Raw genomic sequence first — 16,422 nt, forward strand, 5'->3', positions numbered from 1 at the left:
TATGTGGGGAGTTTGTAGACTGTCTCTGTTAGATTACTCCAGAAGCCAATCTTGTTATGAAGAGTCGAGGGTGAGCCGTTTATTTGGAAGGTGAAGGAAACCCCACTAGGGGAGTGGGGTTTTAGAACATGGAAAGGAAGGAGGCCAAGAGAGGGTATGATATTAAGTCATGCACTGAAGCATGTGTTTGGAACTTGGTCCTGCCGAGAACTCTGAGAAATGGGGCAAAACACATACCTCAGAAGGATCCTACCTGGATGATGTTGGTGGAGCTTGGCTACTGGTGCCCTGACTCCACTGAGTCATTGCCTGAGGGCTGTGGGGGAGAGGGAGGGTGAGCATCAGGACCTGTCCGCCTGCTGCAAGAGGGCAGAGCAATCTTCTGAGGTTTTAGGGAAACTGTCAGGCACACGATGCAGATGCCACTGTTGGAGTCTAAAGCACCTGGACGTGGCTAAGGTCCAGGGGCCTGGCAGGCAGAGACAGTGACCATGGGCTTTGCTGTAGGGCACGGTTCCTACCCTTTTTGGCACAGTTTTTCCAGATTCAGAGAGGGGGTAGTTTCAGGATGATTCAAGTGCATTATGTTTATTGTGCACTTATTTCTATTATTATTATATCAACTCCACCTAAGATCGTCAGGCATTAGGTCTTGGAGGTTTGGGACCCCTGCTGTAGGGTGATTATATTTGTAAGTCTTTTCTCTGGGACAGCTTTTATTCTCTGCAGAGAGGGATCCTCTGATCGCTTGCTTTGGATGGGGTTGGGGTGTGGGGATAGGGCTGGCTTCTGGTGCTCTGGGACTGGTAGCAGAGGCCAGCTGGGTGGGGCTGTCACCCTCAGCATGGAGACTTCTATTCCGTATGCCTCTGTTCAGCCCTGGGCTTGATCTCATCTTCTTTGAACTGGCATCCCCAAGCCTGGGGTCTCTCTGATTCACTCCCTACAAGAATGAGCCTCAGATTTCTGTGGGCTGGGAGAGGGTGCCTCGCTGTATGGAGGTGGGCAGGTCCAGTTTCACCCTGGCCTTCGAAGCATCCAGTTTCCAGGGTTGGGGGAGGTCTCTGGGGGCACGTCAGCTGGGTGCTGTCCCTTGGCTCCAGCCTGCAGTTCTCTAGCCCTGCCTCCTCCATCCCAGGGTCCCCCAGCCTTTCTCTCTCAGCCTCTTGGCTTCATCATGACTGGGGATTCTACATCTCTCATTCATTGTGAGGTTGTCTTGCCCCCTCCCTCATCTTGCTAGTCCTGTCCTGGGAGGCCTGCACCGGGAAAGTTGCTGGACGAGTGGAACTGGGCGAGTTGGGGCCAGGGCAGGGCAGCCCAAGCTATTGGTGAGCAGGGTGAAAGATTGGGGAGGAGACTGAGGTCAGGGTAGACAAACCTTGAGGTCACCAGGCCCTGGTCTGTGCCAGCGTCTGGAGGCCCAGTTCAGTTGGGGGAGGCAGGGCTGGTGGGCTGGGGTCTGGTTGTCTGTGCCTGTTTGTTGCCCCCATGGGTTGTCTGCACGATCCAGATCTCCTGAGGCTGAGGAGGTCACTGGGGGCTGACTCTGGACCAGACCTGCTCGCACCTGATAGTGCCAGCGGGGGAGGTAGCTATGTTTAGAAGTAATTACTCTATCTGTGCAGAAGCATTGGAACATCCTCCCTGGCAGTGGCAGGAATTAGCTCGAGGCATCACTGCTGGAGCAGCAGCAACTTCTTTGCTGGACTGTCCTGCTTTCCTTCCTGGGAGATGGGGGACTGCGCTGAAGCAGGGAGAGGGATGGGTCCTGGAAGTGGTGGGAGAGAGAAACCTGCCCACGCTCAGAGAACTGGGTTATTCCTGTGAGCCATTGCTATGGATATGTTAAACCATCTGCAGCAGACAGCCTGGGAGGGATGCTGACGGCGGTCATTTACTTGACAATTGCTTATTAAAGGTGTCTGATTGCTGAACATGGTTCTAGGTGCCTGGGATACGGCTTAGTTGCGAACCAAGTCCTTGTCATTCTAGTGGACAGGGACAGGCAATGCGTGCAAACACACACACACACACATAAAAGCAGGTGGAAGTAAAGTTGAGAGGTGCTGCTGCTCCACATTAGGCAGGCCCCTCTGCTAAGGCAACACTGTGCAAAGACCTGACTGAGGCCAGTGAGTGACCTGTGCTCTTCTGGGGAAGAGTGTTCCAGGAAGCTGGGTCAGCAAGTGCAAGGGCCCTGTGGCGGGAGCGTGGTTGGCAGGATGGAGGGACAGTGAGGGGGACTTTTTAACCCCTGCAAGGTGAAAGCCCATCTGCTTTGAATGCTGGTGTGCCTGTTTCAAATTCATATGTTGGAACCTTAAGCCCAACGTGATGGCATTTGGAGGTGGGGCCTTTGGAAGGTGATCAAGTCATAAGTGTGGAAACTGGATCATTGCCTTTTAAGAGACCCAGAGAGCTCCCTCATCCCTTCCACTGTGTTTGGACACAGTGAGAAGATGGTTGTCTATGAACCAGGAAGCAGAACTTCACCCAAAACTGAATCTAAAACAGAATCTACCAGCACCTTGCTCCTATAAATGTCAGAGAGGTTCCTGTTGTTTATAAGGCCCCCAGGCTGTGGTGTTCTACAAGAGCAGCCCCAAGAGACTGACACACTTACTGTTACCAAATAATTTCATGCTTCATGTCAGAGATGAAGGCGGAAGGGGTCCACATTGCTCTTCGGACCCCTGCCTACAGAGACTAAGTGGGGGCCCCTGTGCTTGAATGATAGAGGATGCCTTGGGCTGGCCAGGCCTCCCTGGGGGTCTGGAGGGCAGACTGTGGGTGCTTGGCCTGGAGGTGGTTGCACTTCCAACTAGAAAGAGGCAACCGGTCTTTCGCTGGAGAGTAAGAAGGTGAGGACAGTAAGTACATGCAGCGTTCTCAAGTGATGGACTCACATTCTCTGCAGCACCAAGAGCAGGGGAGGGGGCTCGAGGTGGACACAGGTCCTGGCCCTGAAGCCACCCTGCTCCTGAGGGTGCTTTGTCACCGCTGGTGTCCATGTAGGAGGGCCCAGAGGGGCAGCTGAGATGCTGAGCTCTATGTTTTGTAGGGAAACCAGTCAGGGCTGGGGGCATCCCAGGGGCTCCTAGTATGAAAAGGGCCTCCTGGCGGCTGCTGGCGCTCTTCCTCTGCCTGCAGTCTGTTTTGTCTCCCTCCACTGCTTCTCTGCTCTGACTCAGTTTCCAGGCTTTCCTTTTTCTTTTCTGTTTTTGTACTGAAGTACAGTTAATTTTCAATGTTGTGTTAGTTTCTGGTGTATAGCAAAGTAATTCAGTTATATATGCATATTCTTTTTCATATTATTTTCCATTATGATTTATTGTAAGATACTGAATATAGTTCCCCATGCTATGCAGTAGGACCTTGTTGTTTATTTATTTTTAAACATATGTATTTCTCTGGGTGTGCCGGGTCTTAGTTGTGTCATAAGGGATCTTTTGTTACATTGCACAGACTCTAATTGTGGTACATGGGCTCCAGAGTACGCGGGCTCAGTAGCTGCGTCACACAAGCTTAGTTGCTCCACAGTGTATGGAATCTTAGTTCCCCAACCAGGGACTGAACCACGTCCTCTGCATTGCAAGGTGGGTTCTTAGCCACTGGACCACCAGGGAAGTTCCTATCTATCTTAAATAGAGTAGTTTGTATCTGCTAATCCCAAGCTCCTAATTTATTTCTCCCCCCTTTCTCTTTGGTAACCAGAAGTTTGTTTTCTACGTCTATGAGTCTATTTCTGTTTCATCAATAAGTTCGTTTGTGTTGTAGTTTACATTCCACATATAACTGATATCATATATGTGATATATGATGTTATAAGATATCATCTTTTTCTGACTTACTTCACATAGTATGATAATGTCTATATTCATCCATATTGCTGCAAAGGGCATTATTTCATTCTTTTTTATGGCTGAGTAGTGTTCCATTGTGTATATAAACCAGATCTTCTTTAGCCATTTATCTGTCCTTGGGCAGTTTGCTTCCATGTCCTGGCTGTTGTAAGGAGTGCTACTATGAACATTGGGGTGCATGTATCTTTTCAAATTAGTTTTCTTTGGAAATATGCCCAGGAATGGTATTGCTGGGTCATATGGCAATTCTATTTTTAGTTTTTTAAGGAACCTCTGCTGTTTTCCATAGTAGCCGTACCAATTTACACTCCCACCAGCAGTGTAGGAGGGTTTTCTTTTCTCCACGCCCTCTCCAGCATTTGTAATTTGTAGGCTTTTCAATGAAGGCTCTTCTGACCAGTGCAAGGTGGCTTTTATTTTGTAGTTTTGACTTGCATTTCTCAATATTTAGGCACATGAGCATCTTTTCATGTGCTTATTGGCCATCTGTCTATCTTCTTTGGAGAAATATCTATTTAGATCTTCAGCCCATTTTTTGATTGGGTTGTTCTTGGTTTTTTTCCTGTTATTGAGTTGTATGAGCTATTTGTATATTTTGGAAATTAAGCCCTTGTCAGTCACATTGTTTGCAAATATTTTCTCCCAGTCTGTAGATTGCTTTTTTCATTTTGTTTATGGTTTCTTTTGTTATGCAAGCACTTAAAAGTTTGATTAGGTCCCACTCGTTTATTTTTGTTTTATTTCTATCGCTTTGAGAGACTGACCTAAGAAAACATTGATACTATTTATGTCAGAGAATGTTTTGCCTGTGTTCTCTTCTAGGAGTTTTATGGTGTTGTATCTTATATTTGTCTTTAAGCCGTTTTGAGTCTATTTTTGTGTATGGTATGAAGGTGCATTCTAACTTCATTGTTTAGCATGCAGCTGTCCAGGCTTTTCTTAAATCAGTCCCAGCTGGTGAGACAGCTTTTACACTCCCCAAGGTGATAATGGGGCCTCTTCCTTGTTGAGTTTCCTGACAACACTCTCCAGTGAGCCATCAGTTTCTGCACGACCCTTGGGACATGCAGGCTCCGTTTTCAAGTACATCCTGGGGCTTGGCATGTGTGACAAAAGGCAGAGGGTGAGTTCCACAAGAAAAAAATCAGGTGTGCATTTTCTGGTACATAAAAGACAGTCTGAGGCTTCTTTTAATGGAAAGGAGGTGGTGGGGGATCAGGATGGAAAGATATAGAAACTCATCACCATGAATGAGCGGAGAGGAGAGAGGCCAGAGGAGGAGAAGGAATGTGCAAGAGAGTGAGAAGGAGACAGTGGGGCGCACGTGGATGAGGCAGATGCAGAGATGAGATGCTTTCACAGGAGGTGCAGGAACATCAGTCTAAATCAAGGACGTCAAATGATTGCGGGTGCCTTTGAGTCTCTGACACACAAGCCTCATGCCGGCTGTGCGCACGCTTCGTGTCTGTACGCACTTGACTGTTGGTTCTGGGCCCTCAGCGGGGACATCTTGCCACTGCCTCTGCCTCCCCCCACTGCCTCTGCCTCCCCCATCCACTGTCAGAAGAACCCCTCCCCATAGTCCTTAGTGGAAGCTTTGTTGCTACTGCCCTGCCTCCCTTCTCCCTGGCCCAGGTGGCTCTGTATCCTTAACAAAGAAGGCCATTGTGGTCCAGGTGGCAAGGGTTTAAGTGAGAGACACACAACTGGATGGTGTCTGTAGGGGTAAGGAGAGCCAAGTGCTACATGCTTGGACCCTAAGAGGTAAAGAAGAGAGGAGCAGCACCAGGAAGACGAGCAAGATGAGGGAGCTACTTGCATCCTTCACCTGCCCCCCAGGGTCATCCTCGCTGTCAGAAAGCCCTCACCAGCCCCCCAGCTCCCTCAGCTTGGCTAGGCTGTTGGTGGATCCAGAGGCAGAAAGAGGGCTGGTGGTGGTGACTGAGTGAGTGATGGGGCAGCCAGAATGGGTGAGGCTGAATTGCGGAGAATCCTGGTAGCTGCCGGGAAGGATCCAGGGTTTGAGGCTGTCCAGATTTGACCCTCAGCCTTGGGTGTGAAGGGGAAGTCCTGGCTTTGAAGTCCTGGTGTGATGAGTTGGGTTGGGGGCTTCCTCTGAACCTGGATTTGATACCAGTTACAAAGAATTCCCAGGTCTTCATCCAGAGGCCATGCGTTGGGGACATGCAGCTTGTGTTCCTCAGGTTCTGTCCAGTGTAGTTCCCCCTATGCACATTGTGCAAACCGGGGAGCAGTGAGCAGTGATCTTTTCTCTAACGCACATTCCCTGTGAAATAGATGCTTTTGGGGAGTTACTTGTCTATAATTTCCCCAATTACTGCACTGCCTCTCACCCCTGCCCAGTGCCATGGTGACCTACGAGGTTTCTATTTTCTTTTTTACTGACCTGAAACTCGGTCCTCCTGGACAGAAAAGTCAGAGGCCACAGTGTCTCACAGAATTGACCCGGGGCAGCAAGCCCTGGGATCTCACTCCTCAGCAGTTCCTTGCCCCAGCTACTATGTGGACAATGATTCCATACAGAAGGATCTGGGAACATCCCTCTGGAATTTGATTCTTTATCTACTCCCACAAAATTCCAGAGACTCTCTGGCTTACAAAGCTGGACTTCAGGGATACTGGCCATGTAGCAGAGGATTTAACCTTGTCCCAGGAGAAGTCTGTTTTTTGCCCTCGGTCCATTGAAAGTAATCTCTAAGCCCTTGGGAAGCTCTGGTCATAGTTTGCCTGGCAGCTTTGGGCCATACCAATAAAGTGATACAATGTGGAGCTCTGGGCCACAGAAACATGTGAGTGTGCCTGGGTAGGAGTTTGGGTCATATGGTATAAGCTTGGCTTCTAGAGGCACTAGACTGCTGTCAGCCACGTGGGCGCCAAAGTGCCTCCACGGTAGACACCAGTGAAGAGTCTGGACCCCAAGGCTTGAGGGCGTCCCTGGTTGGCAATGTCCCACTCATTGGTGCTATGGAAGCAGCAACTGTCCTGACTCTAGGGAGAGGGGGAAGTGGAAGCCCCCACATTTTGTGTCTTCTCAGACTCCCCGGTTGACTCTATCTTTTCACTGTAATAAACCATAAACCATAACCGTGAGTATAACAGCTTTCTTGAGCCCAAAGTCCTTCTAGCAGATTATCAAACCTCAGCGTGGTCTTGAGGACCCCCAACTTGCACTTGGTGTCAGAAGTGAGGGAGGTTTTAAGACCTGCTCCCTGACTGCAGGCCACCATTGTGGTGATTCCCGACTGCTCCCAGACTTTACTTTTTTATTTTTGCTTGTTTATTTTTGGGTCTGCTCGGTCCTCGTTGCTGTGTGTGGGCTTTCCCTAGTTGCAGCGAGCGAGGGCTGCTCTCTAGTTGCGGTTCATGGACTGCTCACTGCAATATCTTCTCTTGTTGCAGAGCATGGGCTCTAGGGCGTGCGGACTTCAGTAGTTTAGCTGCCCCGAGGAATGTGGAGTCTTCCCAGGCCAGGATCAAACCCATGTCCCCTGCACTGGCAGGTGAATTCTTAACTGCTCGCCCACCAGGGAAGTCCTACTCCTGCACTTGAATAGCTCTCCGTCTGGTCTATTTTTCTCACCCCAGTCAGTGCTCGTGCTGCGGCCAGTGTGGGCATTTAAAACTGTCAGTCCTCTCACATTCTCCCCTGCTGAGACCCTCCACTGTGCTGCATCTGCCTGGACTCTAAAGGTTTGGGCGTGAGCTCAAGCCCTGGTATAATCGGGCTTTTGCTGACCCTCTCCAACCCCATCCCCTTGCCTGCCACATTCCAGCTCCCCTCATTCCAATCCCCTTTGGTGTGTGGCACACACCTGAGCTCTGACCTGCTTTGGAGTTATCTCCCATACTAATCTCTTTCTTGCTCTTTGAGTCTCGCCTAATGTTAGCCTTTTCGGGGAAGTTCAGGGCATCTCATTTGCCATCTCAGAATCTATTCATAGCCTGCCCAGCACCCCTCTCAGTGTGAACTCATACACTTATATTGTTACCTTTCCTGTTTATTTCTGCTCTTTCCGTGCTGGGCATCCCTCAAAGGTAGAGACTTTGTGCATATTTTTCTTGCAGTTGTAGATCTTGTGTGTAGATCTTGAACCCAGCATCAGGTGGCTAATCAAACCCTGCTTGTTGGAGCAATGAGTGACCTTCCACCATAGCTACTGCATGGTTAACCTTTACCAGCACTAGCTGGTGGTGCCCCAGCCTCCTTGATCAAACTTTCCGCAGATGTGGTCCCAAGCAGCATGCTCCTGTGGGTCCTGATGGATCTCCTGGCTGCTGGTGTGTGTGTGTGTATTGTCCCTTTCCTTCCACTTTTTTGGTTGGGTTATGCTGTGACTTAACCTAGTTATAGGCCTGATGGCAGGAGGGCAGGCAGGGGTAGACCCTGAGTTTAGCACGTGTTGTCTTCCATGGGGGAGAGTTTCATATTGTCTTCAAGCAGAAGGAAGGGTATGCTTTTCTATGCATCTGTCCTCGATTTTTGTGTCCCACAGTTTCTTCTGCCTCTTTATTGTATTCTGGAGCTCCATCATTGCTGTTTTCATTGGGATCTAGTTGTCTATTCATTGTTTTTCGGAGGAAGATGAGCAGAGACCTTCTAGTTCTCCGTCTTGCTGTCATTACTGGAGAGTTTTTCCCCAGTGATTCAGCACATGATCTGTTTGGTGAATGTTCTGTGTACGTTTGGAAAGAATAAGTATCTGCAATCGCTGGATTTAGTGCTCTGTAAATGTCAGTTAGGTCCACATGGTTAATGTCTATATCTTCTATTTCCTTACTGATTTTGGTTGACTTGTTCTATCAACAGTTGATGGAGGGGTGTTAGAATCTCCAACTATAATTTGTGGAACTCTCTCTTTAATTCTTTCAACTATTGCCTTATGTATTTTGAAATTTTACAATTTGATCCTTCAGGCTTGTAAATTTTATACTTTTCATAAATTAACTCTTTTTTTAAATTATGGAGCATTACTGTCTTCAAGCTTAGTTAATCTGTTATTAATATAATCCCTCTAGCCTTCTTTTTATTGTTTGCCTAGTATCATTTTCTTTTTTTTAAATTTATTTAATTTTATATTTGTTTTGGAGGCTAATTACTTTACAATATTATATTGGGTTTGCCATACATTGACATGAATCCGTCACAGGTGTACATGTGTTCCCCATCCTGAACCCCCCTCCCACTTCCCTCCCCATCCCATCCCTCTGGGTCATCCCAGTGCACCAGCCCCAAGCACCCTGTATCATGCATCGAACCTGGACTGGCGATCTGTTTCACATATGATAATATACGTGTTTCAATGCCATTCTCCCAAACCATCCCACCCTCACCCTCTCCCACAGAGTTCAAAAGACTGTTCTATACATCTGTGTCTCTTTTGCTGTCTCACATACAGGGTTATCGTTGCCATCTTTCTAAATTCCATATATATGTGTTAGTATACTGCATTGGTGTTTTTCTTTCTGGCTTACTTCACTGTGTATAATAGGCTCCAGTTTCATCCATCTCATCAGAACTGATTCAAATCTATTCTTTTTAATGGCTGAGTAATATTCCATTGTGTATATGTACCACAGCTCTCTTATCCATTCATCTGCTGATGGACATCTAGGTTGCTTCCATGTCCTGGCTATTATAAACAGTGCTGCGATGAACATTGGGATACACGTGTCTCTTTCAATTCTGGTTTCCTCAGTGTGTATGCCCAGCAGTGGGATTGCTGGGTCATATGGCAGTTCTATTTCCAGTTTTTTAAGGAATCTCCACACTGGTCTCCATAGTGGCTGTACCCTAGTATCATTTTAAACTGTCTTCTACTTTCAATCTTTTCCTGTTGCGGACAACCTCTGCTTTTTCACTGGGGTGTGTAGTACATTTATGTTTAATATAATCAGTGATATGGTCAGAATTAAGTCTGTAATTTTGCTGTTTGTTTTCTGTTTGTGTTCCTGCTTATTGTTAATTTATACCTCATTTTCTTCCTTCATTGTGGTTAATTTAGTCTCCATTCGATAGCTCAGTGCAGGAGACCCAGGTTCAATTCCTGGGTTGGGAAGATCCACTGGAGAAGGGATAGACTACCCACTCCAGTATTTTTGGGCTTCCCTTGTGGCTCAGCTGGTAAAGAATCTGCCTGCAATGCAAGAGACCTGGGTTCGATCCCTGGGTTGGGAAGATCCCCTGGAGAAGGGAAAGGCTACCCACTCCAGTATTCTGGCCAGGAGAATTCCATGGGCTATATAGTCCACGGGGTAGCAAAGAGCTGGACACGACTGAGCGACTTTCACTTAATGTGTTAATTTATATACTACCTTTGTAGACTTATCCACTGCACCGTTTTAGTGGCTGCTCTAGGGAGGACTATATATATATATATAGTTATATTATATATATTATATATTACATGTGCATATGTTTTTAAACGACTGAATGGGAAAAGTGCTATCTTTCATACACGGTGGGGGAGATGTCTTAGAATGTAGCTGTTGAGCACCTCAATGTGTAGAGTTTGAGGAGGTGTGGGGGGAAACTAGCCAAGGTGACTGAGAAGGCCCTGATTAAGGTGAGAACGCCTACAAAAGAGAAAGGTTACGTTTTCCGCTGAGGTCAAACAAAAAGAGACTTTCTAGGGAGGTGAGTTAGTGGCTGTGTTCACGTTGCCAGAGGAGGGGTGTGTGTGATGGGGGCTGAGGATTGACCACTGTGTTTGGCCATGGTGGTGGGGGTTGGGAGGGAGTCACTGGTAATCTTGGCAGAAGTTTTTCTTGGCAGAAGAGTGAAGAAAGTTGTTTAGAGTTACTTGACGAGAGAATGAGAAGGGATGAAGTAGGAACAGCATGTAAAGACAACTCTTTTAAGAAATATTTCTTCAAAGGGGAGCAGAAAAGTAGTGCAGTTTCAAGGGAGATTTGCGTCAAGGGAGGGTTTTACTGTTGTTGTTGGGAGATACTAGTATTAATATTTAATGTTGTTGTTGGAAGATACTAGCATATTTATACTAATGGAATGACTCAGGGCAGGGTAAAAAAACACATAATCTAAAATATAAACCACACTTATGCATAGACATGTACTTATTAACAGTAATTATATTTTGATTGTGGGATCATGAATGATTTTTATATTTGTCTCTGGTTGAAAATCTATACTTTATACTTTTTTCCCTACAATAAGCTCATCTAATATTAAAAATAAAAAAGTGGAGTGGCAGAGATAATTAAATTCACCAAGAAAACCAGAGCTTTCTCATCTCTCTGAAAGCCTTTTTTTATTTTCGTATGAGCAAAGTATGTTTGCTCACGGCACAAACATTAAAACAGTATAGAAAAGTTAATAAGTAGAAACTAAAATCTCCCTGATTGACCCCCTCTCTTAATACCCAATTTCCACAGCTTAGCAGTAAAGTTGGTGGTGTGTATTTCAAGAAAATTTCACACACACACACACACACACACACACACACACACACACACAGAGGCTTCCCTGGTGGCTCAGTAGTAAAGAATCTGCCTGCAATGCAGGAGACCTGGGTTTGATCCTTGGGTCAGGAAGATCCCCTGGAGGAAGGCATGGCAACCCACTCTAGTACCCTTGCCTAGAGAATTCCATGGACAGAGGAGCCTGACAAGTTGCAGTCCATAGGGTTGCACAGAGTCGGACACAACTGAAGTGACTAAGCAGAATGTATACATATATTTATGAATATCCCTTTCCCCCTGCCTAAACGGGATTTTATATATATTGTTCTGGAACTTTCTTTGGAACCAGTGACCTATCGGCACATATGCAAGCATGCGTACTCAGTTGCTCTGTTGTGTCCGACTCTTTGTGGCCCCATGGACTGTAACCCATCAGTCTCCTCTGTCCATGGCATTTTCCAGGTAAGAATGCTGGAGCCAGTTACCATTTCCTCCTCCAGGGGATATTCCTGACCTAGGAATTGAACACATTTCTCCTGCATTGACAAGTGAATTCTTTACCATTGAGCTCCCTGGGAAGCCTCTTCAGCACATATAGGTTTTCCTTGTTTAAAAAGAATGATTGTGGAAGATGCCATCATGTGGGCATTTCAAAATTTATTTCCTAGTGGGTGGACCCTCTCCCTCCCAGTGTATTTCCTGCTACTACAATAATATTCACTTAATTTATTATAAGTAAATGTTGGCTTACTTGTGAGAGTAAGTTAGTGGGATAGATCCCTGGAAAGGAATTGTTAAATCAAAAAGAATGAGCATTTTAAAACTAATGAGAATCACCAAATCGTCCTTCTGAAAGATTTTGCCAGTTTAGTCCATTTTCTGTGTATCATCTAGTATTGTATATTGTTAACTATTTTGCCAATTTGAAACTTAATAATGGTATCTTGATATTAGTTGAATTTCTTTATGAGTGAAGTTGAATATCTTTTCCTATGTTTAATGTTCATTTATATTTTTCAACTTCACTTTCACTTTCTACTTATGAAGGTGATCAATCTTGTTATCAGTTCAGTTCAGTCGCTCGGTCGTGTATGACTCTTTGCGACCCTGGGAACTGTAGCATGCCAGGCCTCCCTGTCCATCACCAACTCCTGGAGTCTATCCAAACCCATGTCCATCAAGTCGGTGATGCCATCCAACCATCTCATCCTCTGTCATCCCCTTTTCCTCCTGCCCTGAATCCCTCCCAGCATCACGGTCTTTTCAGATGAGTCAGCTCTTGGCATCAGGTGGCCAAAGTATTGGAGTTTCAGCTTCAACATCAGTCCTTCCAATGAACAACCAGGACTGATCTCCTTAAGGATGAACTGGTTGCAGTCCAAGGGACTCTCAAGAGTCTTCTCCAACACCACAGTTCAAAAGCATCAATTCTTCGGTGCTCAGCTTTCTTTATAGTCCACCTCTTAAATCCATACATGACCACTGGAAAAACCATAGCCTTGACTAGACGGACCTTTGTTGGCAAAGTAATGGCTCTGCTTTTTAATATGCTGTCCATGCTGGTCATAACTTTCCTTCCAAGGAGTAAGTGGCTTTTAATTTCATGGCTGCAATCACCGTCTGCAGCAATCTTGGAGCCCAGAAAAATAAAGTCTGCCACCGTTTCCACTGTTTCCCCATCTATTTGCCATGAAGTGATGGGACCAGATGCCATGATCTTAGTTTTCTGAATGTTGAGCTTTAAGCCAACTTTTTCAGTCTCCTCTTTCACTTTCATCAAGAGGCTTTTAGTTCTTCTCCACTTTCTGCCATAAGGGTGGTGTCATCTGCATATCTGAGGTTATTGATATTTCTCCCAGCAATCTTGATTCCAGCTTATGCTTCCTCCAGCCCAGAGTTTCTCATGATGTACTCTGCATATAAGTTAAATAAGCAGGGTGACAATATACAGCCTTGACATACTCCTTTTCCTATTTGGAATCAGTCTGTTGTTCCCTGTCTAGTTCTAACTGTTGCTTTCTGACCTGCATACAGGTTTCTCAAGAGGCAGGTCAGGTGGTCTAGTATTTCCATCTCTTTCAGAATTTTCCACAGTTTATTGTGATCCACACAGTTAAAGGCTTTGACATAGTCAATAAAGCAGAAGTAGATATTTTTCTGGAACTCTCTTGCTTTTCCCATGATCCAGCGGATGTTGGCAATTTGATCTCTGGTTCCTCTGCCTTTTCTAAAACCAGCTTGAACATCTGGAAGTTCATGGTTCACGTATTGCTGAAGCCTGGCTTGGAGAATTTTAAGCATTACTTCACTAGCGTGTGAGATGAGTGCAATTGTGCGGTAGTTTGAGCATTCTTTGTCATTGTCTTTCTTTGGGACTAGAGTGAAAACTGACCTTTTCCAGTCCTATGGTCACTGCTGAGTCTTCCAAATTTGCTGGCATATTGAGTGCAACACTTTCACAGCATCATCTTTCAGGATTTGAAATAGCTCAACTGGAATTCCATCACCTCCACTAGCTTTGTTCGTAGTGATGCTTCCTAAGGCCCACTTGACTTCACATTTCAGGATGTTTGGCTCTAGGTGAGTGATCACACCATCGTGATTATCTGGGTCGTGAAGATCTTTTTTGTGCAGCTCTTCTGTATAGTATTGCCACCTCTTTAATATCTTCTGCTTCTGTTAGGTCCCTACCATTCTGTCCTTTATTGAGCCCATCTTTGCATGAAATGTTCCCTTGGTATCTCTAATTTTCTTGAAGAGATCTCTAGTCTTTTCCATTCTATTGTTTTCCTCTATTTCTTTGCAGTGATCTCTGAGGAAGGCTTTCTTATCTCTCCTCGCTATTCTTCGGAACTCTGCATTCAAATGGGTATATCTTTCCTTTTCTCCTTGGCTTTTCGCTTCCGTTTTCATGGCTATTTGTAAGGCCTCCTCAGGCCTTACAAAAGCAAAAGCCATTTTGGTTTTTTGGATTTCTTTTTCTTGGGGATGGTCTTGATTCCTGTCTCCTGTACAATGTCATGAACCTCCATCCCTAGTTCATCAGGCAGTCTGTCTATCAGATCCAGTCCCTTCAATCTATTTCTCACTTCTACTGTATAGTCATAAGGGATTTGATTTAGGTCATACCTGAACGGTCTAGTGGTTTTCTCCACTTTCTTCAGTTTCAGTCTGAATTTGGCAATAAGGAGTTCATGATCCGAGCCACAGCCAGCTCCTGATCATGTTTTTGCTGACTGTATAGAGCTTCTCCATCTTTGGCTGCAAAGAATATAATCAATCTGATTTTGATGTCGACCATTTGATGAGGTCCATGTGTAGAGTCTTCTCTTGTGTTGTTGGAAGAGGGTGTTTTCTATGACCAGTGCGTTCTCTTGGCAGAACTCTATTTGCCTTTGCCCTGCTTGTTATATGTGATATAAATCTCTTCTCATTGTATAATTTTTCTTTTAACTTTGTTGATAGTATTTATTTTTCTGATACAGAAGTTTATCTTTTTGTCAAAACTCTTTTTCTTTTTTGGCTTCTGTGTTTTATGTAATATTAAGTATTCTCCACTGCAAGATTTTAAAATAATTCATTTTATTATTGTCATGAAAGTGACTTTCTCTCAGCTTTAAGCTCTGCATCCAGGGGAATAGTTTGAGCGGGGACAGGGAGGGGATGTGGCTTCACACAGCTGCATGTCACTTCACTTGGCCAGTGAAGCTATCAGGCCCCAGGCTTCCAGGACTCTTTTATAGCCACTCTTTCCAACCTCTCAAAGGGGTCAGAATGTTCAGGCTTCCAGTGTTCAGGTACCCATTTATTGGGTACCTTTAAGAAGTGGCCCACGCGCCAAAGCCTGTATGCAGGCTGAGTCTTACTGATGCCAGGAAACCTCTGAATGCTCAACCGTTGACTGTAACCTTCTGAGCTTTGGGCCTGTCTTATCCATGCCTCAGAGTTTTTCCCTGAATTACAGAAGCAGATAATTTTAGAACCAAGAGAAACCCTAGAGATCATCTAAGTCAGAGTCAATTTTATAGTCAGAGAAACAAGTAAAGTCAAGGATGTGTTGATAGGAAGTGACAGGCCAGGTCTCTTTGGACCAAGCGCTGACCCCTCGCCGCTCGTATCCTCTCTGAATCAGTTTCCTTGAAGGCTCCCCGAGGATGCTCCTGGGCATCCTGCAGCTTATCACCCATGCTCATTAGACAGAGACGGATGGTAGTGGGTGCTTTATGAACCCCTGGGGATGAGTCTTTGTAGGCCCAGAAGGTCCACTTTGGACATGAATTTGAGCCTGTCTTAGGGAAGAGCAATGGCAACAGACTCCAGGTCCCCTGAAATGGAACACAGGGGGATACAAGATGGAAGTAGGGTTTACTCTGCTACTGGCTCTTGGGGACCTGCAGGGAGGGGTGGGACAGCACCCCCAGCCACTTGCCAGTGGTTTTGATGACAAAGGGGGCAGGGGCTGAGCCACGGTCAAGTACAGGGGAATCTGTGGTTCTTCACAGGCCAGTGTTCAGAAACCACAGGAGAGGCATTTGTTCTGGACTCTGGGACTCCCGTGGTCAGTCCTCCCTGCCTCCAATGGATGCCTGAAGCCAGGAAAGCTAGGTAAGCTCCACATCGAAGAAGCTGAGCCACCAAATACTATGGGAGATAGGTTAAGAGCAGCGGTAAGCTGGGGCTGGTCTTTGGGTTATTTTATGAAGGTTTAGGTGCTTGAATAGGGGTTCCAGACTGGTATGGGGATCTGTTTTAACAGGAAACTGAGTGGGAGAGACAATGAAAGAAAGAAAATTGCAGACTTAGGGTTCTTTTCTTCCAAGGGTAAGCGTGTCAGGGGACACCGGCTCTGGGAAACTTCCAGTCAGAAGGGTCAGAAGGATGAGAGGAGCCTCACGATGTAAAATCCTGCTGACCCTCCTGGCACTTGGTTCATTTTAATTACAATTATAAAGCATGTCCAAACTCTAGCCCCTGACATGTGAAGCAGATAGAATCACTTACAATTAAAAAAAAAAATCACTCTGAAGGCAGATGCTAGCATTTGCCTGGTCTGGAATTTGACCAGGCGCCTCCTCTGAGCTCCATGTTGCAGGTATTGGCCTCTGCACTTCTTGGC

The 16,422-nt window shown here is 45.8% G+C and overlaps 1 long non-coding RNA gene across 3 annotated transcripts in view; it reads left to right on the forward strand.

The window, feature by feature from the left end:
- The window catches only part of LOC114116953 (uncharacterized), a 121,123-nt gene that overhangs the window by 95,564 nt on the left and 9,137 nt on the right, over positions 1 to 16,422 (forward strand). For all 3 annotated transcript variants that reach the window (XR_006061277.2, XR_009595628.1, XR_006061278.2), the window contains one exon: positions 15,809 to 15,911. This is a non-coding gene — a long non-coding RNA (uncharacterized LOC114116953). The remainder of the gene's footprint in view (positions 1 to 15,808; positions 15,912 to 16,422) is intronic.

Source organism: Ovis aries, chromosome 11 (genome assembly GCF_016772045.2).
Source record: "Ovis aries strain OAR_USU_Benz2616 breed Rambouillet chromosome 11, ARS-UI_Ramb_v3.0, whole genome shotgun sequence".
Lineage (NCBI taxonomy): Eukaryota > Metazoa > Chordata > Mammalia > Artiodactyla > Bovidae > Ovis > Ovis aries.